At 42.2% G+C, this 23287-nt stretch overlaps 2 non-coding genes across 2 annotated transcripts; one reads left to right on the forward strand and one right to left on the reverse strand.

Moving 5' to 3' along the window:
* Nucleotides 1-6530: 6530 nt before the first annotated feature.
* On the reverse strand, nt 6531-6602 carry trnap-cgg (transfer RNA proline (anticodon CGG)). Its single transcript has one exon. It is a non-coding gene; the product is annotated as a tRNA-Pro (tRNA).
* A 5472-nt stretch (nt 6603-12074) lies between these two features.
* trnaa-agc (transfer RNA alanine (anticodon AGC)) lies at nt 12075-12147 on the forward strand. Its single transcript has one exon. It is a non-coding gene; the product is annotated as a tRNA-Ala (tRNA).
* Nucleotides 12148-23287: the final 11140 nt, after the last annotated feature.

Raw genomic sequence — 23287 nt, forward strand, 5'->3', positions numbered from 1 at the left:
CTAATTTCATTTACAGCCAAATGAAATTACTAAGTCTTAGATAACCTGCTGTCATATCTTGCTCGCTAGATATTCAACTTTGCACAGTCAAAATAACTACTCGGAAAAGCGTAGCCTAAAGTTGCTAGCCTCCTGTCATTTCTTTAGGTTAGTTTGTTTTTAGCAAAGTCTGTAGTAAATGCTAACATTTCTGTTGACTCTCGGCCAAACGAACGCTACATTATGCACAATTGGCCATTGAATCAGGTTTTAATACTATAGTTTGTGCAGCCGAGTTAGCGATTTACATAGCTGTGAGTCACGAGTGAACTTTGCTAGCCTCTGCAGATGTTAAAGAAATGTAAAGGTGCTGGGCCAAAGTAGGCTATTAAAGCAAACCAGAAATGAAAACGCATAAAATCATTGCCAATGCAGATAATAAGAATATTGTGTAGTATTCCTTTAGTCTATTCTCCCAAATCAGCTGGATCCAGCTGGGCCTCTCAACATCATACCAGACAAAGTTTATATGAAATGTAAACTGGATAAAATGCAACTGTTTCAGGGCTTATGTTTTTATCACGGTGTTATCTTCTTCACAGCATTGCCACAAGTCATCACAGTGTCAGATTTCTTACGACAACGCAGAGTTGCTGAAGACGTAATAAGCCGCCTGGAGGAGGATAAGGTACTACTATGGCTAAGATAAAAGCTGCATTCACTTGTGACTTCTACAACCTAAGGTCATTAACAGTAAAAATGCAACATCAGAAAATTGGTGTGTATATTATAACCTAACAATGAAAAGCCATTAAGGGCTGTCATCATTTTATGTCAACATATTTGATTAATATTTGTCTTCATAATAAGTAACTAACATTTGTTTATTTAACAGATTGACAAAGATGTCATCACTCTTATGGAGGATGGGGATCTGGCCAAATACATTTCCTCATATGGGGATCGGCTGGCATTGATGAATTTCTGCAAAAACCAAACACCACTCCATAAACAGAAGATGGGCCTTTTTGAAAAGCTCCGGGCAAAGCTCCAGTTGAGAAAAGAAGCAGAAAAGCGTAAACCTGAAGATGAGACAGACATTACATCCCTACTTACGTCAAAAAAGAGAGCGAGAGCTACTCATCGCAAAATTGAAATAGGGTGGTTGCATGGTGAGAATGAACAAGTAAAGCAAGTGAGAGCAAAACAAGGAGGGGGCACAAGGACAGTACTTCTTGATGTGGAATGTAGTATGGATACTGTCCTAGAAAAAGGAAAGAATTTCTTCTTTCCAAAAGGAACATCAACAAAAGGCCATGCAACACATTTCAACTTTGAATTGTGGGATTACAAACACAATCCAATCCGTGAGAATGTGACCATCGGCTTTATCTACGATGCTCTCTGCATGCCCAGGTTACGCTTCTATGTTGCTACTTTCCCCAAGGAGGAATTCCAGAATAAGAGTGCCACAAGTGTCACAGAATCAACAGAAGGTGATGAGGTAGTAGTGATAAATGATAATGATGATGATGAATATCCAGACAGTCTACTGCTGGATGCTGATGTCACAGAGCAAGAGAGAGAGGATGATTTATGTAATGAAGATGACACTTTTAATAGTGCCATAGAAGAGGGCAAACTGTATGTGTCATTGCCTGTCATTGACACCTATAATACTCTAGGTTCTCAACTCATCACTGATCACTATACTGTGGCAAATTTAATACTGCAAAATAATTCAGAAAATAACCTCATACTCAATGTTCTTGATGATGAAGTTACATTTGGTCCAGGTGGCAGTGAGCATCCAAGTTACCATGATGACACTGAACCATTTAACTTTGAGGTCATGCTTCAACAGCCACCCAGCACATCAGATGTTTCCAGTGATAGTCTCCTGCAACAGCCACCATCACTGGCACATGATGCTCCTCCAGAACAGCCCTCAGTATCACTTGAATCCAGTGATGCGCCGCTACAACTACCACATACCACATCAAGAACCACAGCTCCAAAGGTAATAAACATACACCATGGCAAATGCCTTGATGAAATGATCTGTGGATTCATGGATCCAGCAGTGCTGGGACAACCTTTGATTATAAAACGGCTACTCCCTGATAATACAGAGGAACGTGGTGTTGGCTCAGGGGTTGTTAGAGATGTGTATTGTTCTTTCTGGCAGGAATTTTATGAGCGTTGTACAGTAGGAACATCTGTAAAAGTCCCTTTCATCAGGCATGACTTCAACTGTGAAACTTGGAAGGCCATTGGAAGAGTTCTGGTTGTAGGTTATCAAACATGCCAGTACCTGCCAGTTAAGCTGGCTCTTCCTCTTTTGGAGGAGATTTTGTATGGAGCTGTGTGCAGTAACCTACTTGAAACTTTCTTGCATTTTGTGAGTTGCCAAGATCATGACATCCTCAAGAAAGCTCTTGATGATTTTTCTTCTGTGGATATGGATGAGCTGCTGGATGTCCTTGAGAATTATGAATGTCGAACAAGAGTCACACCTGACAGACTAAAAGACATCCTTATGGAGATTGCACACAAAGAGCTTGTGCAAAAGCCAATGTATGTTATTGATTGCTGGAGGGAGGTGATACAGCCAAATATCACCCTTAACCATCATGAGCTTGCCGAGATGTGTAGCAGCCTTAAACCAACTCCAAAGAAAGTCCAGGGACTCCTGCAGTTCCCTGCGATGATGACGCCACGGCAAAGGGAGGTACAGAACCACCTTAAAAGGTATCTCAGAGAGTTGGATGAAGACAAACTTGGCAAGTTTCTACGCTTTGCCACAGGAAGTGATGTGATGACATGTGACAGAATTGAGATTATGTTTTCAGCAATGTCAAAATTCACAAGAAGGCCTGTTGCACACACATGTGGATGCGTCCTAGAGCTGGCTGACTCTTATGACAACTTCCCAGACTTCCGTTCTGAGTTCAATGCAGTGTTTGACAGCAACATCTGGATTATGGACATAGTGTAGCCCTTGCTTAACTATGTTGTCTTCTGTCATGTACCACAGTGCTACAAGGCTGTGGAAGAGTTGACAATTTTTCTTTCAGCCAAACAAAAAGTTAAATGTTTCACAAAATGAAGTTGGTTTTACTATGGAAACATTTGGCAGAGCTGTTATTTCCAAGGAGTTACCCTCTGAAATATTGTATGCTATACAGTTATGTGCTGTAACATAACATGTAACAAAAACATTTTACCAGAGTTCCATCCCCATCAAGTTAGAGATATTTTAGTCAACTAAAAAAAGCAGTTGGAGCTTTTGAGGTCCAGTGTTTTGGATGTATTGATGGCAAATGCAAGTGTTTTGTGAGTTATGTTCTTTAATGTTTAAAGATGTAAAATTTGCATTGCAAATACTGTATTCAGAAATTAAGAATGTTTTTATTAACAGTTCTGACATTGGTACATACATAAGCTGGCCCTGATGTAATGCTGTGGGCACACGCTTTTTCAAGCTGTGCTATTTATATTTTATATATTTTTTTCATGAGGGCCAAGGGTGATGGTAGAATGCACAGTTAGACGTGTAGCTATATTACCATGTTTTCTATCCATGTTCAAAAATATTTACTCTTATTCCATTATTATAAAATGAATGTGCAACACACAAGTTTTGTTTACACGTTATGTTTAATAAATCTTTGCAGAGACTGTGTTGAAAATTGTATTCTATCAACCAAAAATTTTGAAAAAGTAGTTTATCCACATCTTAATGACATTGTGTAAAATTAGTAAGCGATATCTAACTTTTCAAGAAAAAAATAGGTTGTAGTGGTGGAGGTGGAGTCAGGAGGGGGAAAGGGAAACAAGTATTAGCTATTGATAACTAACCTACATAGTTTATATAGTATTGTATAAGCTACTCACAGCTTGGTGTGACCTTGTTACATACATAACCACAGCACACACTTTCATTAATTATCAGTTATGTACTCCAAAACTAATGTCCCAATGTCTCTGCTATATACAACTATAACATTTTGAGGAGTTAATGTCCATTGTTATTGAATTGCCCCTTTGAATATATTTAGACTTAGAACAAATAATACAATAATAATACAGTAATAATACAATAGTAAATCAGCAACATGACAAGACATGTACAAAGTAGCTTAAAACTGAGGGAGTAATAAGCTATTTTAGATATTTTGAAGTATCTCTGTTCTGAGTGAAGTGTATAGTTCTGCAGCTTCAAAAGCATCGGTAGGAGCATCCCATCCGTTCTCCTGCATAAGTAGTACACAGAGCTCAAACACAGTCTCATCACATGGGAAGGGACCCTTGGGTGTGCACTCATCCTTGCATACGGCCACTTCCTCAGAGTCCACAGTTTTTAGTTTGTCATCGGCACCATACAGCTGTGGGACTGTGTACATGAGAGCTGGACGACCTCCATGCACATCTTGGCCTGGCCTGGGTCGGATCTTGTGAATATTCCATGTTTGCACCACTTCATCCAGTTCTTTCTGCAACAGAAAATACAAATCAGAACCATTATTATATGTGAGATGGTATGAAGTATTGGGTGTTGTATTACAGTGACTCAAGTATGGATGCTGAAGGTGCTGTAGCACCACCTAGCGGTAAAGGGTTATATGCAGGTTACACAATGTGAATTAATAATAATTATTATGTTCTTTCTCACGATGGACGTGTTGTGTTGGATAGTTGTTGTTTATATTGTTTTTGTTGTTTAATAGGTACACTGTTCCTGTAACCTCGAGGTAATGCAGGTGGAGATAAATTGCTATGATTAAATGTGGCATATAGAACTAAAAAAAAACAAATTACAATGCATAAATTCTACCTATTTTATTGCTAGGTATTGAGTAGGTTTTAAACTATTATTATTAAAGGCTTGATATGATAGCGCTGTGTTACCTGAACGAGATCAAGGAAGCAGAACTGCATTAAGGTCTTGTCCAAAAAGTCTCCAGAGAAGTGACCATTGTCTTGGAGGGTTTTGAACAGGTTCATCCAGAATTGAATGCTTTGTTTTCTTAGTATTCCCCACCAGGATTCAATGTGTTGATTCCCCGTACTGCGTCCATAAATAAAACTGTTCTCTCTGGCAAAAGTGTCGGTGTCGTTTCTCCTTAAAAACACCTGCATGTTGGCAACATGTCCATTTTCAGTGCCTTTGTCCGCACGCATCCTTTCCGGACACCCTCCCAAACGCATTACGCATCGGATGTAGTAGTCTGCCACAACCTTGGGGTCGCTATTTGTAGTGTAAGCTTCCATCCATAAAACGAAACGGCTGAAGCCATCAATGCATCCATTAATCCCTATACCGTAGGGTTTTAATTTGTCGTATGAGTCCATGTGCCAAAGAGCATTTGGTCCTTTGGTGTTGTACTGCCGGCGCCTGAGCCGCTGTGCTTTCCGAAGGTTCACCCCTTGCGGATCAATTAATTTTATAATTTGTCGTATGGTGTCTTGCTGCACCACGTAGCCCATCTGTATTGCCCGCTGATGTAGCCATCGATAGCCCTGCATCTGTCCAGTCTGTTGCAGCTCCTGGTGAACAAATGCTATGACTTCATCCAAACTGGTATGATTTTTTCTCCTGAACAATCCCAGTTTCTTGCAGTGTCTTTTTAAAGTCCGGATGCTGAGGATGACATGATGAATCTGGGCTAAGCTTATAAGTATCTCCTCATTGCTGAACCCAGCTTTAAAATAAAACTTGATGAGGTTTTCCACATCGACCATGACTGCAATAACGTCTAGCCTATATGAGGATTTCTCGTACATTCCTAAATTGTTTTCTAGCAAATCTGCGACTTTTTTTCTCGTAAATTTACGACTTTGTTTCTCGTAAATCTACGACTTTAAATCTCGTAAATTTACGACTTTTTTTCTCGTAAATCTACGACTTTAAATCTCGTAAATTTACGACTTTGTTTCTCGTAAATCTACGACTTTAAATCTCGTAAATTTACGACTTTAAATCTCAGAATATTGCCCCCCCCTCCTCTTCCGGGTCAGTATTTTTTTTTCTTACATTGGCCCTAATACGCCGTCGTACTACCCCAACATGAACAATGACTGACATTTCTTCTTAAGCTCAAGGTCCATTTATCTTAAGGCATGCACATTGTTTCACATAAAGATAATAAACTTATTGAATAGAAGACAGAAAACTTACCAACAGTAGTTTCAAGCAGAGGCAGATGACGGGTAGGACAGAGGCTGATCTCCTGATCTCCTTATTCAGTAGTGAGTTGACATTCCTAATTATTGCAGAGGGGATCGCTGGCTTAAAATGTCTACGTGCAGCCTCTACTTTCACTCCTGCCTTACAGCCCCTGTACTTCTTCCTCAGCTCTCCCTGGACGTTGTGCTGCATTCTGACTTTAGTCCTCAGTGCAAAGACTTCTTCTCTTGAATAAACAATATCAGTTGTAGATTGCTTCTAGGAGTTTGAGCAGACTGCTGTTTACAGGGTCTAAGTTGGAATATGAACTTGTTTGGGTTAAAGATTATTGCTGTAAGACTCTACTGAAGTTGAAAGAAGAGGGCTCATCCGGGAATTGAACCCGGGACTGCTCGCACCCGAAGCGAGAATCATATCCCTAGACCAACGAGCCACGTGTGACCTCTTTTTTTTCATGTTTCAGTCAGTGCAAGAACAACACAAAGCACATGTTTTTCTTAGTTTGACATTGGTAAAGATATGTACAAAGATTTCTGGTTAGGAATATATAGTGTTGCTCCTGAACAGGGACTTGAATCCTGGGCCCTCAGATTAAAAGTCTGAGTTCCTGCAAGATCCACCCACAGAGATCCTGAACACATAAAACTCAGATTCCCAACCAGAATAGTAGCAGAACTGAAGACACCACTTGGAGGAGTGTCTTCAAAAACCAATCCTTGAGTCCAATGTACCAACCAGCACACAGTAAGTGAAACAGGCATGTCCACGCTTCAACAATGAAAACACAGCTGTATGGGGATCGAGCTAATCGGTCGAGCCCTATTGATTAAATGACGTTATGATGTTATTCGGGAATTCTGCCTATCATTCCGGAATACTGATGTCTATACTGGAATGCTACCGCTTATTCTGGACTTCTGCATTTCATTCCAAAATTTTGACTTTCATTATGGACTGCTTTTCATTCTGGGATGGTGTCTTTCATCCTGCAAATCTGCTTTTCATTCTGTTATGCTGTCTTTTGTCCTGGAATGTTGCCTTCCATTTTGGAACACACGCTTCCATGACATCACAGGCCACTGTCAGGTTAGGGGTTTAATCCCAGAATTTTGTCTACCATTCCAGGATCCTGCCTATCATTCTGGAGTGGGTGGATGGATGTCTATTCCAGGATGCTCTCATTCTAGATTTCTGCCTTTCATTTGGGAATGCTTTCTTCCATTCTGGGATGCTTTTCATTCCAGAATGATGTCCTGCTGACTTCTGTTCCACTATACAGAGTGTTATTCGGGAATTCTGCCTATCATTCCGGAATACTGATGTCTATTCTGGAATGCTGCCACTTATTCTGGATTTCTGCCTTTCATTCTGGAATTTTGAATTTCATTCTGAAATGCTTTTCATTCTGCAAGTCTGCTTGCCAGATCATCACAGGTAACTACGGAAACATTTAGTGCTATTGTTTGTGAGTTTTACCCAGACCACCCACTGAGGTCCTCCACCACATATAAACCATGTTTCCCACCAACAGTTAGAACTGATGAAGCTGCTTGGAGGAGCAGAGAAACGTCTTCAAGAAAACTCTACAAGTCCAGACGCCTTGCTTCAGTGGTCTCTATGAATATGACCTGGATGACATGTAAACATACAGTGTGCTCTTTGTAATCTGTATTCTGGCTCTAAAACAAGTGCCCCTTGTGAACTGATATGGGACCAGGTCTGAGAGTGACCAATCTAAAGAAGGATAAGCACCCTCTCCCCGTCCCCCACACCCCTTGGTCCCGCCCCCAAACAGTCAAAAGTGTTTTTCTCTGCGCGAGCATAGCTTCACCTCACGAGCAGAGTGAGAGAGAGCAAGAGCGCAGGTGGAGTCCTGCTCTCTGTTGATCATATTGCGTGCGAAAGAGTGTGATTGCACACGCGAAGTTAATATCTACGCTTGCGAGTGTGCAACAGCGCCCCCTGGAGTTATGACTTAAATGTAATGCCATACTGACTCGCCTTTTGTCATCGGCCATGACCGGTAAGGCAAACTTTCCATGAATGTATTTATAGCCTTTGCTCTGTTGTAAACACTGTAAAAGGTTTATGTGTACAGAGCAGAGGTGAAATAATAAATAGGCCTACACAGATAAATTGGTAAGTGTTTAGCTGTTTGTTACCTTTTTATCTGAATTTAGATGAGTATAATAATATCATGCTCATTTGGGCTGCTTTTATACACATCACTGGTGTCACTGCCAAATATCCAAGATTACTGGAGGGAGAATACAGTCACGTCAGTGCCGATACCAGCTACTGTGATGCCTAGGGACAGATTCAGGGCTCTGGTTTTAATTAAAAAATGAATTAAGAAACCTTACTAGTCCCACAATGGGGAAATTGCTCAAGGTAGCCTGGCAAAGAGTGCCATACGCCAGTGAGTACACTGGAGGCTATGCAGGTAAAGTGTCTTGCCCAAGGACACACAACAGTGACCAGGGAGGAGTTGGGATCAAACCACCAACCTTACGGTTATTGGACAACCCTGCTATACCACTGAGCCACTGCTGCCCACGTTTGGAACATCCACCCCAGTGACCCAGAGGAGGACCAAAAAAAAATGACAAGAAGAAGGAAACACCAGCATATGACAAGTTGCTCAGAATCAAGCCTCTCATGGATCATTATCACCCAAGGAAAGAACTGGCTGTTGATGAGAGAATGGTGGCCACCAAGGCAAAAACTGGCATGACCCAGTATATGATGTTTCTTCCAGAGGTACAAGTTTTAATCACGGTGTTCCACAGGGTTCTGTGCTCGGACCGCTCTTGTTCACCCTCTACATGCTCCCTCTAGGAAACATAGTCCAGAAGCACGGCATAAACTTTTATTGTTATGCTGATGATACCCAGCTGTATTTATCCATGAAGCCTGAAGAAACGGAGCCGCTTGTCAGACTACAGGTGTGTCTAAAGGACATAAAGGACCGGATGTTAGTCAATTCGTAGTAGCACTCGGCCTCGTGATTGGCTGTAGGAGGAGGTGGCTTGCTCGACACACGGGCGGCCGGAGGCGCCAACCGGACTTAAAAAACTGGGAAATATGGTCTTCTTTTTTTTTTTTTTTAAACAAAGATCTACAGCTGGGGTCTCAAACTCAACTTACCCGGGGGGGGGGGGGCGCTGGGGGTCGAGGCTGGGTGAGGCTCAAGTATTCCACAAAAAAAGCATTCAAATATTCCAAAAAACAAAATACAACTGGTCCGATCTTCTCAATCTTCCAGGTCAGAATAGGGATGCAAATTATCGAGGAATTCATTCATCGTAAATTGATATGCAGCGATTTTCCCTCAGTTTCATTAAGATTAAAATCTAAACATTGTTTACTAAATAAAAACTGCTGTCATATTCCTTAATGAGTGGTTTGCTGTACCATTGGGGTCCTAAAGGACCGGTGACACCTATGTCACCGTGGGTCCTTAAGGAAACAGGCTGGTTTGTTTGTATGTGATTTTGTGTTTAAAGACGCAGAGCTAGCTAATTTTAAAAATCTACTTGCTAAATGTAAGATTTGACCAGTCAAGGATTCTAATGACTACATAACACATCCTTTATTACATAAACGTGTTGTAAACACATGTATTGAACAAATGCACTTCAGATAAAAAATCAAATCAGATAAAAATCATTGTGACATATATGTCACATCGGCCCTTTAGCCAAAAAAATCGGTGAAAAAATGATGTGACATTATGATGAAACTCTCGAGGGTTAAAAGTCACTCCTTCTACTTCTCTACGTAAGATTAAAAGCTAAACATTGTTACTAAATAAAAACTGCATGTCATATTCCTTAATGAGTGATTTGCTGTACCATTGGGGATACAGTACAGACAATGACATTTATGTATGCTAGATAAGTATGCCTTTGTTTTCCGATGAAATGACAGGTGTGTTAAACTTTGCCAGGGCTGGTTAGCTCAGTTAGTTAGAATGTGGTGCTAATAACACCAAGGTTCAATCCCCGTACGGGCCATACAGAGAGTTATGCTGAGAAACAGTGTGACTTTAGTACAAACACACCCTACTCACACTGGAAGGGTGTGGCAGAGACAGTGCAGGACAGTGAGAAGCATTCCATTACCATTAGCTTTTGGAAGAGACCAAAGGGAAAGGGGATCATCAGCAACATGTTGAATTTGTGGATCGGCGTTCTCAACAATGAACAATGACAGCACACAGCACAGGGCAGATCCAGCTTTGTGTTGTGTATCCTCCTCCTCACCATGTCATTTGAAAAAGGTACAACTTTCAGTTTATTAGCTGCCTCTGTGCCAAGCAAAAGCTCACACCAGTCACATCTCTGTCCACCTGTACAGTCACAAAACCGGCGGCAGCGACGCTGTTTTCCGAGATGTCTGAGTGCAGTCCTTTTTTCTAGCTCTCAGGACGGGAGCTGCTGCAACAGGTATCCTCCCTGAAGGACGGTGCCACAGGAAGTTAAAAGGCACTTTGACTCTGGTGGGACCCAAACCCACAACCTTTGAATCACTTCTCCTGTGTTTAACTAGAAGTCCAATGCACTATCCATTGTGCCACAGAGCCACAAAGCTGTGAATTTTTTGTCCTACAGTGGAGATGAAACAAAACTACAGGAATGAGGTGCACCTTCTGGCCGAGTGGTGCAGAGACCACAACCTCTCCCTGAATGTGGAGAACACAAAGGAGATGGTTGTGGACTACAGGAGAGCACACAGTTGGCACACCCCTCTGACCATCGACGGTGCTGCTGTGGAGCAGGTGAGCAGCACCAAGTTCCTGGGTGTGCACATCACTGAGGACCTCTCCTGGACTAACAACACTGCATCACTGACCAAGAAGGCACAGCAGCGCCTCTACTTCCTCCGCAAGCTCAAAAGAGCCAGAGCCCCTCCCTCCATCCTGTGCACCTTCTACAGAGGGGCTGTTGAGAGCATCCTGTCCAGCTGCATCACTGTGGTACGGAGCCTGCACCGCCACCTGCAGGAAGACGCTTCATCGCATAGTGAGAGCAGCTGAGAGGATCATCGGCGTCCCTCTGCCCTCCCTCCAAGACCTCTACGACAGCTGTCTCACCCGAAAGGCCCTCCGCATCACAGGAGACCCCACCCACCCTTTACACCGCTTCTTCAGTCTGCTGCCATCAGGAAAGAGACTGCGCAGCCTCCGGGCCAGGACCAGCAGACTGAGGGACAGCTTCATCCACCAGGCTGTCAGGAAGCTGAACTCTCTCCCTGCTGTGCCCCACTCTCTCCCCCTTTCCTCTACAAAAAAACCCTGACCCTGACACCCAAGCCCTCCCCAAGATAGGAACTCTTTGTACCGGCCACTTTACCAAAAAGGAACTCTGTGCACCAGCCACTTTACCCTGTGTATTCTCTTGCACCCTAGTCATATCATACCAGTCTCATATAAGCTGCTATAACTTAAACCATTCCTGGACTGTTTACATTCTGCCAACTGTACTGTCTTGCACTATACATCTTTTGCACTCTTACTGCATTGTGCCTTCATTTTGTGCCTTGTATTTTGTGTGTGCCTTTTTACACTTTATATTTATCTTGAGTTTTTAGTTATATGTTATATGTTGCGGAGTGAAGAGTAACGCAATTTTCGATTCTCTGTATGTCCAGCACATATAGAAATTTGACAATAAAGCTGACTTTGACTTTTGACTTTGATTGCGTGGAATGATCAAAGGCAGAGTGGGTGATGTCATCACTCAGAGTGGAGGGAGGCTAAGAAGATGCCTAAAAAATCTCTCTAACCTGTACTCAGGCCTACACCGTCCATCTAACTGGGATAATTTGTATATCGGCTCGAAGGAACACTCGTTAGCTTTCTGATGGTGTCACTCTTAAAACTGAACACCAAACCGTTTTACAAGGGGGATTAGCTCAAATGGTAGAGCGCTCGCTTAGCATGCGAGAGGTAGCGGGATCGATGCCCGCATCCTCCAGCCTGCATTTTAAGAGGGAGGGTGTAGCTGGATGGATGAGGATGGATGGATAATGTAGTGGACTCCCACCCAGCAGATCAAGTCCCAGAGGTTACAGCATCATTTATTAGCTGAGTTTCCCCTCAGGGAAGCTGCTGTTTACAAGCCGTTTACAGAGAGAAGCAAGAAAACAACAGTCAGCATCATCTTCCATAAAAACACATGACAATAACGTGTGAGACAGAGAGTTTATGATCAGTGCTCCCTCTGCTGGTTAGGACATATGATGACATTTTTAAATGGACATTCTTCCAAGCAGCCAGCTTTTGCTTTGATGACAGCTTTGCACACTCTTTGCATTCTCTCAATCTGAACTGAGCCACCAATGCTGTGCAATGCTGACATCTAGTGGTGGAATCCCAGGCTGCAGCTTCCTCATTCCAAAATCAATCCCTCCTCCACATAAAGTCAGAAGTTCTAAATGTGAGTCATTAAATGAGAGGTTCCAGCAGAAACGTCCAAACATCTGAAGAGAAGCTGAGAAGCCTGAGATACAGGGGCTGCAAGCTGAGCTTCAACTGTTCCTGTTTAGACAATAAGAACAGATCATCACTGTCTTTTAAAATGTTCTGATCAAATCACATTAGTTTGTATATTTATATTACACACAGAGCTGTTGTTTCAGTCACATTCATTTGTTATGTGTACAGTGGGTGCAGAAAGTATTCAGACCCCCTTAAATGTTTCACTTTGTTATATTGCAGCCATTTGCTAAAAAAAAATAAAGTTCATTTTTCCTCATTAATGTCCACACAGCTCCCCATACTGACAGAAACACACAGAGCTGTTGACATGTTTGCAGATGTATTAAAAAGACAAAGTGAAATATGACATGGTCCTAAGTATCAGAGCCTTTGCTGTGACTCATATATTGAACTCAGGTGCGTCCATTTCTTCTGATCGTCCTTCAGATGGTTCTACACCTTCATCTGAGTCCAGCTGTCTTTGATGATACTGATTGGACTTGATGAGGACAGACACACACCTGTCTGTATAAGACCTTACAGCTCACAGTGCAGGTCACATACTGGGTGATGACATCCTCCTGCAGGTGTTACTGTGGAACAACTGCTCTGGATTGGGATGAGTCTGAATAGAACTTTGTTAGCTTTGTAAAGCTGTGTGGTAGTTAGAGAGGAACTGAAAAGTGTCAACAACAAGGAATACAGTTAAACATCAGGGCTCGTCCGGGATTTGAACCCGGGACCTCTCGCACCCTAAGCGAGAATCATAGCCCTAAACCAACGAGCCATGTGTGCCCACTTATTTTTCATGTGTCAGTCGGTGGAAGAACAACACAAAGCACATGTTCTTCTTAGTTTGACATTGGTAAAGATATGAACAAAGATTTCTTCTAATTGTGTCAACAAAGACTGGACACTTTGCATATCACTGTCCTCCATGAGGAGACTGTCCTCCATGAGGAGACTGTCCTCCATGTCTAGGTAAGGCTTGCTGTCTAGCAGCTGGAGAAATGTCTTTTTGTGGCTGTGGCATTAGCTCAACATTGAATCATAAAGTTTATTTGTTGCATAACAGGAAGTGGTCTTGTATTAGGGTGTGACCCTCCTGAGAAGCAGAACCTCTCCTTTATAGGGGCTGTCTTGATAACACCTGAATGCTGCAGAGCATCTTCTTCTTTCCTGCTAAATAAATAATGGCCCTGTGGTCTGGTGGTGTCGGTTCACCTTGGACAGCGATGGACAGGAGGACAGGAAGGTCCTCTGCTCTCAGCTGGGACCTGTGTGTGTCTGGGTGCACACACACCTGCAGTCTGCCCACAGTTACTGACGTAGCCACTCCGTCACACCCCAGCTGACACATGACCGCACCAGGTGGCTGCTGCTATGACAGATGGTGGTTGTCAGCATTCCTCGTTAGTATAGTGGATAGTATCTCCGCCTGTCACGCGGAAGACCGGGGTTCAATTCCCCGACGGCGAGAAAGACTTTTACCACCAAATAGGATGATACTGACCCTGTACATTGCTGCTGCAATAGAAAACATTTCCCAGTTTGGGATAAATAAAATATTTGTTCTGTTCTGTTCTGTTCGTCTTGTGTCTTGTGAGCTTTAGATTATATTATTTCTTGGGCTCTGTGTTCTAAGTGTCTTAAAAATATGTGATTTCCTTTATTTACAGTGGTGCATGTCATGTGACTTTACTTATGCAACATGTATGATAATGTTCTGTCTCCTCTCATTTCCAGACGTGCAGCCAAAAACATGTGCAGTGATGATATGTGATGGTATCATCATGGTCTCAGAGAGAAGAGCTGAGTGTGTCTGTTCTGATCTTTGTTGTGTCTCTTCTCCTCTGTAGTTTCTGCTTGTTGCTCCTTCACACGCCCTCTGCTGGTGAGCCGCGTCATTACACACAACCTCTGCTGCTGTCAGACTGTATAATAACCACTTCTGATAGGAGCAATATTCACACACCACAGTGTACAACACATTATTTATTTATATTTGGATGGGACAATAACTGTTCTGAACTTGTAATCAGAGGTATGTAATGAAAACATTCAGGAACTGTGGCAAGAACCCTTTTTGTCCCTTTTTCCTGCAGCAGGCGGTATAGCCAACAGAAAGCTCCTCTGACTCCACACACTTGACATTGTTCTTAATCACATTGTCCTGCCTGTATGCTGTCCAAACAGATGTGAATGGATCCTCAATCCGGTCCAATACTGCCAACGCTTCCTTTTCAAGTTCCCTGATGTTGAAATACAGTTTGTAGCTGACTCCTCAGACTAGTCACCAACAGAGCTTGATATTGCTGCATTGCTGCCAAGACATCATTCACACCTCTGCAGAACAGACAAGAAATAAGAGCAAATTAAATACAAGCAGTCCATGTTTTTAATTTATTAGCATGCAATCTCTATTACAAAGTGTATTATATTAACATCCACACAATGATGCTATTTAACTCATTATTAAGGCATTCAAAGTACATTCAAATCCTAATTAGATAGCAGAGAGCAAATACAAGGAATTATTAAACATCACATCTCATAGAGAAATATGCTGCAGCTCATTGACTAATAGGGTCACTGTAAATGTATTTTTTATTTTCAATATATATACACAATATTTGAAACACAATGTTTTCAATTGCAGGCATCAGCCCAGATGTGCACCATTCAGTGAGAGTCAGGCTTGTCCTTGACATGCAGATAATCAACAGAGCCACAAATCAAAACAGATGTAATAATGTTGTATGTAGACAGACCTGTGAAAGATGGTGCTTTCTCTTGCAGTCAACATAACAGCAGTAGCTTGTCTGGTCAGACGGTTACACCTGATGTCCTCCTTAAAAAGAAAATCACTGTTCCGCCACACAAAACATGATGCTGTTATTAAACTGGACAGGACTCACCTCTGACTGACTTGATGCAGAGAGTCTACAGGAAGACATGACCCCCTGTTTCCAGCACTGCTTCATCCGTTCGCTCACTGGTTTCCCCCGTCGCTCAGCTGGACTGTATGCCCACACGGTTCTGTTCACCTGATGAAGCTGCTGTTGTCTTCTCTCCCTGTGAATGGTTGCTGCCATGTTCAAGGTGTTCGCGGTGGTTTCTTCCAATGTGACCATAGGCTGTGTCCCATTTCAGGGTCTGCATCCTTCGGAGTGCGCATTTTAAGGCCGCTTACGTCACAAAGCTGCGCGAAGGCTGTCCCAATTCGCCAAAAGTCGAAGGGTCCTTCAAATGCGTCCTCCAAATGCGTCCTCCTTTTGCCTGAATTTGGAGGACGCATCGCTACCATCCTTCGTGGCCTTAAATATCCCACAATGCTTTGCGGGCCTACTTTTTGTCCAATAGTACAATGACGGACCAAGCGAGCGGCAGCGGCAGGAGTGCCGAATTCACATTTAAATGTAAGTAAAGAGCAGTAGTTCGAGAGTTTTAAAATGCTAGTAGTGACAGCGGCATTAAAAAAATGAGTTTTGTATTTACAAACATGACGTCCTGTTGATACGAGGTGCTGTAAACTAAACGCTTTGATTGAATGTTGTTTCTTGCTGTTTACTGTAGTACAGTATAAAGTATAGTTCACGTGAGGAGCAATATTATCGTTATTATATCAAACGGTCATTCTGCCTGTTGGCATTTTGTTGTAGGAGGAGCAGAGGGAAACAGAAGAAACCTGACAATTGATAACGGAGGAGATGAGACTGGAGAGGGAGGGAGAGGGAGAGAGAGAGAGAGAGAGAGAGAGGGAGAGCAGAGAAAGAGCGGACAGACCTCAGCTCATACAGAGGATGTTGGACAGCAGTGATTTTTATGTTCTGTTATTTAAATGTTACTTATTAAATTGTGTATTAAATCGTTCTTGTCTCTGTGTTCTTAAACTCTTCTAACCTTGTTACATCATGTGTTTCATCACCTATTTATAATTGAAGTAAACTTTTGAACAACTTCTCAGTGGCCACAGTAAATCATTTATTGTTCTGTTATGTACAATATTTACAAAGACACAGAACATTTCTAACTATTTACCAGTGGGCATTATGAAAATGTGCAGTTTATTATTTATAAAGATCAGCAGAAAATACTATTCACAAAGAACATATATATAAATGTTTGGCTGAGCAGGAGTCCTTGGTGCTGCTGGACTGGACGATGCCACGATGAAGACCTTGGAGTCCTCTGGCTGTGAGTGGGACATCATCTGGGGGAGGGGGGTGTCTGTCTCCTCTGTCCACCACATCGTCCATCAGGGTTTGCAGAGCGGACGATCGGCGGCTGCCATGTTACTAAAGATGTTTTTAAAAAGGGCAAAAATAAAAATAATAACTTCAACAGAGCGGCTTCCAAAGCAGCTTAAAACATGAAAAGCTATAAAATATGTATCCTCACCCTCCAGAGGTGATGATGGTCAGTACACCTCCTCCAGGACAGACAGCTGGTCCTGCAGGGAGCCCCACTCTCCTCCACCCAGCAGTAATTCTCTGGTGCAGTGACAGACCTGATGCTTAATGACACATTAAAGCAGTGGTTTAATACAGACCCTGTATCAAGTCTTACGATTGAATCAAATATAAATTACATTTAATCATATTTGTCTATCTACTGGTTATATATCTAGCGTTTGCTCAGTAGCTGGTATATTAATTATGATCAATAATATGGTTAAACAGCAGCTTACCGTCACCTCCCCACTGCGCTCTCCCAGCCTGAAGAAAATGAGCCGTCACCGGTTTTGCTGCCGCTGGAGCCGCCTCTCCTCTTCCTCCAACAACAAATAAATATATTAAAAAATTCCAAATGTCTAAATCCACACTGTTGTCCCGTTTGTTGTCTAGTCCGTGTTGTGTCGCTGTCGCTGCTTTTGTTTTTCCCGGGGCCAAATTTATGACGTCGCGCCACAATCAGGAAGTGATTTGAAGGCCAGACTGTCCCATTTACCAACGGTGGAGGATCCTCCGGAGGATCCTCAGGAGGACGCGGCCTCCTGAGACCGCGTAGGCTGCGTCCTCCGAAGGATGCAGACCCTGAATTGGGACACAGCCATAGTGAGTTGTAGACTCCATATTCTTTGGTGCATCCATCAATTCCACAAACAAAGTCCGGACTACGACTATGAGCAGTATTTATATGACTCAGTAAAGACTTGAGAGTGAGAGCTACAAACACAAAGCAGATAACACAGCGCCAAATCATTCCCTGTTTTTAGCCTTAGCTAGCAGCTAGCTGCCTGCTCTGCATGAAGCCGACCTGCTGACACGTCATGATGAAGGTACGTACCACAATTCCATGTCTTATAACAACAGAAACCACTTACTATTTATCAATTATCCAGATATGCCGATATATTATGAAGCAATATGACCTTATTTATGTAAATGTAGTTTGTACAAATGCAAATTAATCGTATTTAGGCTTAGTGCCCCTCCCCGCTCCCTCTTGGAATATGGTACATTCCACCTGTCGCGTTTTTTTCCACTTGGAGTCCGTGAAGCTAAACTTTAAGCTAGAGGTTACCTGCTGCTGCTGTGAAATCATAATTCTCAACAAACTGTGGATGTCAGACTCATAAAATGGACAAACTGGACGAGGTTACACCTGCCACAGTCAGAGGTATGCTACAAGGGTTACTTTGATGTTGTGCTGGTGTTAAAGGTGAGTTAATGTAGTTAGCCTAGCTTAACAAGTTGTGGATTCGCGGCTAAAGTTTAGCAGCTAAAACACATAAAACGCGCTAATCTAGTAATAGCTTATGTCTCATTGAGCTGTGGGGCCATTCTCTCAATGTCAAGGACTGTAAACACTGAAAATACAGCAACAACTGGTCATTTGTAAGACATGAATACATGATGTTAAGTTCACATACTACTTTTGAAGTAGAAGTAGCAAGAAATAAAAAATGTGGAAACAGGTGCTGACAAAATATCCTCACCTACTATGTAAAAATCTGAAGGTATTTAATGATAACCTCTGTTTCTTGGCCCTGACTAACTTTTCTGTTTTACAGCTGCTAATATTGGAGAAGACTTGATCCCATCGCTTTCCCGAGATGACGTTAAAGACCTCTTTCCTGGTCCTGAACATTTCTGGAGGCGCCGGGCTATATGGCTTGTAGTGAATCAAAATGAAAAGGTCAGATCTGTCTGTCACAGTATAACAGGACTGATAAACAGCACATGGTTCAATATCACTATCTGTTTCAAATACATTTTTTAAAAGTTATAAGTGTTTTTTTTCATTCCCCAAAATGATAATGTGACTATGACAAAAATGCTCAATAAATGTTTGTGTTAATGTGTTTTAGGTGGATACTGCTCTGGAAATTCATCAATCTCCCCCACTGGAGGCAGTGACCTTCCAAAAGAGGAGGCAAATACTTCTAAATTTGTGACTATGTCCAACCCAGAATACATGGTGTTCACGGACAGTGAGCTTGAACAGGTGCGACGCTCCTACTTCGAGCAGAAAGAACTGGGAACTGAGCACAATGTGACCTTATCCAAGGAGCTCTTTTGCCGACTCATAAGAAACACTATGACTGATATGATCTCCATCGCAAGAGCCACAGAGGACTCCAGATACCCTGCCAAACATGAGGTGCAACCAAAGTTCCACCTTCCAAGAAACCACAGCAAGAAGTCAGTTCTGGAGATTCCAGTGCATCCACCATTATTCTGGAACATTCTCCTGTTAGTTCCATGGGCATCCCAGTGTCACCTAGAGCCAGCACCCCAGTGCAAAACGGGACAGCAGTGATGAAGAATGTATGTATTGTATTAAATATAATTTTGGCTGAGTTCATTCATATGGCACATTCTGGACATTCAGCAGCTTTGGAATGTTTCACTATGTGTCCAAGAGTGTCTGTACTCTGGTCCAATATTTTACTTTTATATCAAGCAACACAAACATTAATGAATTAATGCTACCACTTACTCAGTTTATTATACTGACAACTTGCTTGTTTGGATATCTCATGTCCTCTTTCCATCATAATGTCCCTGTAATGTCTTCAGCTTGTTCAGTTGATGTCTGGACAGCCAGAAAATCCAAGCAAGACACTACAAGACCCTCCAAGAAATGTACAAGTCCAAAAAGCCAAACAAAGCTGCAGTAACTCAATTGCTGAACCTTGAATCCGAGTCTCGAAGACGCTTCATCACCTCTGACGTCTTAAAGGATTCTAGAGGCTTACCCTTGTTTCAGGGAACTGGATCACGTAAGTAATGTTGGTCCCACTTAGTTCACATGGCTCAGTTTGTAGCCTGACATAAATAGCATAATGTTCATATGTCTCACACATTATAGATTTGTTTGGCCTGATGGTGAATCATTTTAGATAGAATGTTAGACTTTTTTTTAATTCTTCACTGAATCTGTTTTTCAGGTGCTTGACGAGCTGCAGCCAATTCTCCAACCAACCAACTTCCAGCACATATCAGAGATGCAGAACAGATGGAAAAGCTTCTACTCAAAGGTCCAGTTTTATGGTGTGATGAAGAAGGCCATGAAGCCTCCAAAAACTTTGAATGGAGGTGAAGTCATGATACATTTAGTTCTTTTTACATAATAATGTCTCAGTTATTTATGTTACAGTTACTTATAGTACCACGTTGTATTGTGCCTTTTCCATTCAACCAGTGGAGCATATCACAGCTGTCTCCAGAGCCCTGCCACTGCTCTGTCCGTCCAGCACTATGCCACCAAAGAAACTGGGCTCAAGCAGCCAGGCTCTTTTCCATGTCCTTTCGGTAAGATTGTTCATAATATATTCCTGTTTTTCATACATTTTATATTTAGTTTAGTTACTTTGAGATAGACTTTGATCATTTCCAAAGTTCCAGGGGAAGGGGAAGTGTTTTCTACAGTGTGCTTAATGTAGTACTGACTTCATTGGCTCTAGCTGTGCTGCATTTAGCATTTGCAGGGCTGAATGCTAAGGGGATTTATTGTGACCATAGAATTTCTCTAATGTCCTCATCCAGGTCAAAGTTCTGTTTTTCTAATCTTCTTCATTTATTTGTGTCATCCAGACTTCTGAGGATCCTGATGGGTTCATGCGGCAGCGGGGCCTGTCTTCTCCTGTTCTGCTCGTTTCTGAGGACAACTGCATGATCGCCGTTGGAAACACTCCAGTGAGCAGCTTCACCATGGACAGACTTAATGAGGGACTTCTCTACCTCATGGCATATTACTATGCCCTGCACATACCCAAAGTGCATTTCTACACTCCTGTCAGTACTGCAAACAGAGGTACACAACCATTCAGTCCACGAGCAGGATTTGACCCCCCACTACAAAGAAGCGATTGGTGAGTGGAAGTCCTTCCCTGAGTGAGTGAGCCCCTTTGTTTGTAGAAGCTTGTGTTTGATTTTCAAAGAAAAGTTCATCACATTCGTCACATTTGTTGTTGATGTTTTTTGGAATGTGGAAGTGGTCCGGTTTTGAATTAAATACAATATATTGAATTAAAAACTTTTGGTGTCTTGATTTAAGACCACTTCACTTATATTTGTTATACTGTTTTAAGAAATGATGTCTTATTTTAACTACATTTGTGCAGATTAAGGTGTCATTTCCTAAAGGTAATTTAGTAGATAGACTTAAATTCTAATTTTAAGTTACTTAATCTTAAATTAGTGGTTTTTCATTTCTGGTTTTAGAACAAAATGGATTAATTGAAGGTTTTCTGTCATGTTTTAAGTTGCATTTTCGTCTTACAGAGCCAAGACTTTTGTGCCTATTTTAAGAATTCTTGTCAATGTCTGGAGTACATCTTCCAAATCACAACGGTGTTACAGCACCTCTGATTGACCCCACACCCCTGTGAATCACCCAGGAAGGGGAAGACCTTAACACACATGGAGGAGGCACATGTTAGCCCCAGTGGCCTAATGGATAAGGCACTGGCCTCCTAAGTGCAGAGGTCAGTGGACCAAACCAACCTGTGTGAAAATGCATCTCAATGTTTTCCCTAAAGAAGCAAAGTCCACATGTCGGTGTGTCTCAGCAGCTCACTGTTCATGAGCACTATGCTGCACGGTGAACTGATATACACTCTAAAAACTGTAAGCAGGCTCTACTCAATGTGGTGAAACATTTTTACACTTAAAATATTAAGTAAACATGAAACTAATTATTTAAATATACTAACGAAACTGAGTAAATGTAAGTAGAAAAGTATATCTGTGGATGCTCTCATTCATCAGGTCAGAGTCATTTCCAAGAGTTTAAATCGAGGCAGCTGGACTCCAGGACTGTTTTTGAAGATGTTTCCCACTCCCCCGAGTGGCTTCTTCAGTTCTGCTACTGCTCTGGTTGGAATCTGAGTTTTATGTGTTCAGGACCTCTGTGGGTGGATCTTGCAGGAGCTACCATGACTAAGATCCCTATAGTTGGTTAATGGTGAGTTAACAACCAGAAACTGTGTCTGGGCCATGTGCAGGACTAGTTGACGGCCCATCGTTAGAGATTGAATGTGAGTGAAGTCTGCTAGGAAGGGATGAAGGGACAGAGCTGTAAACAGGTGAGAGCTGATGCAGCATCACTTATTACCTGAGTTTCCCCTCAGGGAAGCTGCTGTTTACAAGCTGTTTAAAGAGAGAAGCAAGAAACCAACAGCCAACAGAGTGAAGGAGCTCCATCCATCTGATGCATGTGCAAGGTAACCTCACCTTCTTGTTCTGGTGTCTCAAGGTGTTGGTTCAGGTATGTCAGCGCTGAAGTTACAACATAATAACTAAAGTCAATGCAATTATCTTTAAATCTTTAAATTGTGATTATGTGACTTAAAAGCGGACTATTATACAACAAACCAAATGTGTTTTATTTACTTCATTTTGAAATAAAAAATATAAATAATTAATAATGGGTAGCAGGGTAGTAGGCTGCGTCATCCAGAGGATTCCAATTCCCTGAATGGGAAACAGCTGGTTTGGGACTTCCACATGCTTTCCTAATGGAACACATGATGTGTTTGTGTAACACTGGAGATGTTAGCTGTACATGTGCAGAACAAAGACATGACCCACAGCAGACCATCATGTTTAAGGAGCAGCAGGAAGTCCTCTTCTTAGTAACATTTAGGTGAATGGGACGGCACATTTGATGTTTGACTTCATCTATGAACACATGTCTGCAGCATGTTTACTGCATTTGAACTGTTACTAATGTCATGATGCCAGCTGTGTCAGCTTTGTTTCCCTTTACGTCCTCCATCTTCCTGCTGCATGTACTTTGTTTTGTTCTTTGTTGCTGCCTCAGCAGTCTGAATGTGGCTCCTTCCTTCCTGAACTCTAACTTAACCACTAATAGAATTCCACCTGCTGTTTCTGTCACTTCTTTCATTATGAGTTAAGACTCCAATAAGTTCCATTAAACTCACAGTGATGTATCCAGACTTCATAGTAAAGCCTTTCTTCTTCATGCCTCCTCCCACCTTACCCATTAAGCACATGTGTTTGTTACCAGCAGCAACATGATTGTAGTAAAAAGCTCTTTGAACACTGTGCTCAGGGCTCTTGGTAGTTTCTGCTTCTTCTCCTGTGCTCCTCCAGACACTCCCAGTCCTCCTCTCTGACTGAGCTCAACTGCTTCCACTCCATGTTGATCGGCTGCCCTGATGGTTC

Source organism: Parambassis ranga, unplaced genomic scaffold, assembly GCF_900634625.1.
Source record: "Parambassis ranga unplaced genomic scaffold, fParRan2.1 scaffold_27_arrow_ctg1, whole genome shotgun sequence".
Classification (NCBI taxonomy): Eukaryota; Metazoa; Chordata; class Actinopteri; family Ambassidae; genus Parambassis; species Parambassis ranga.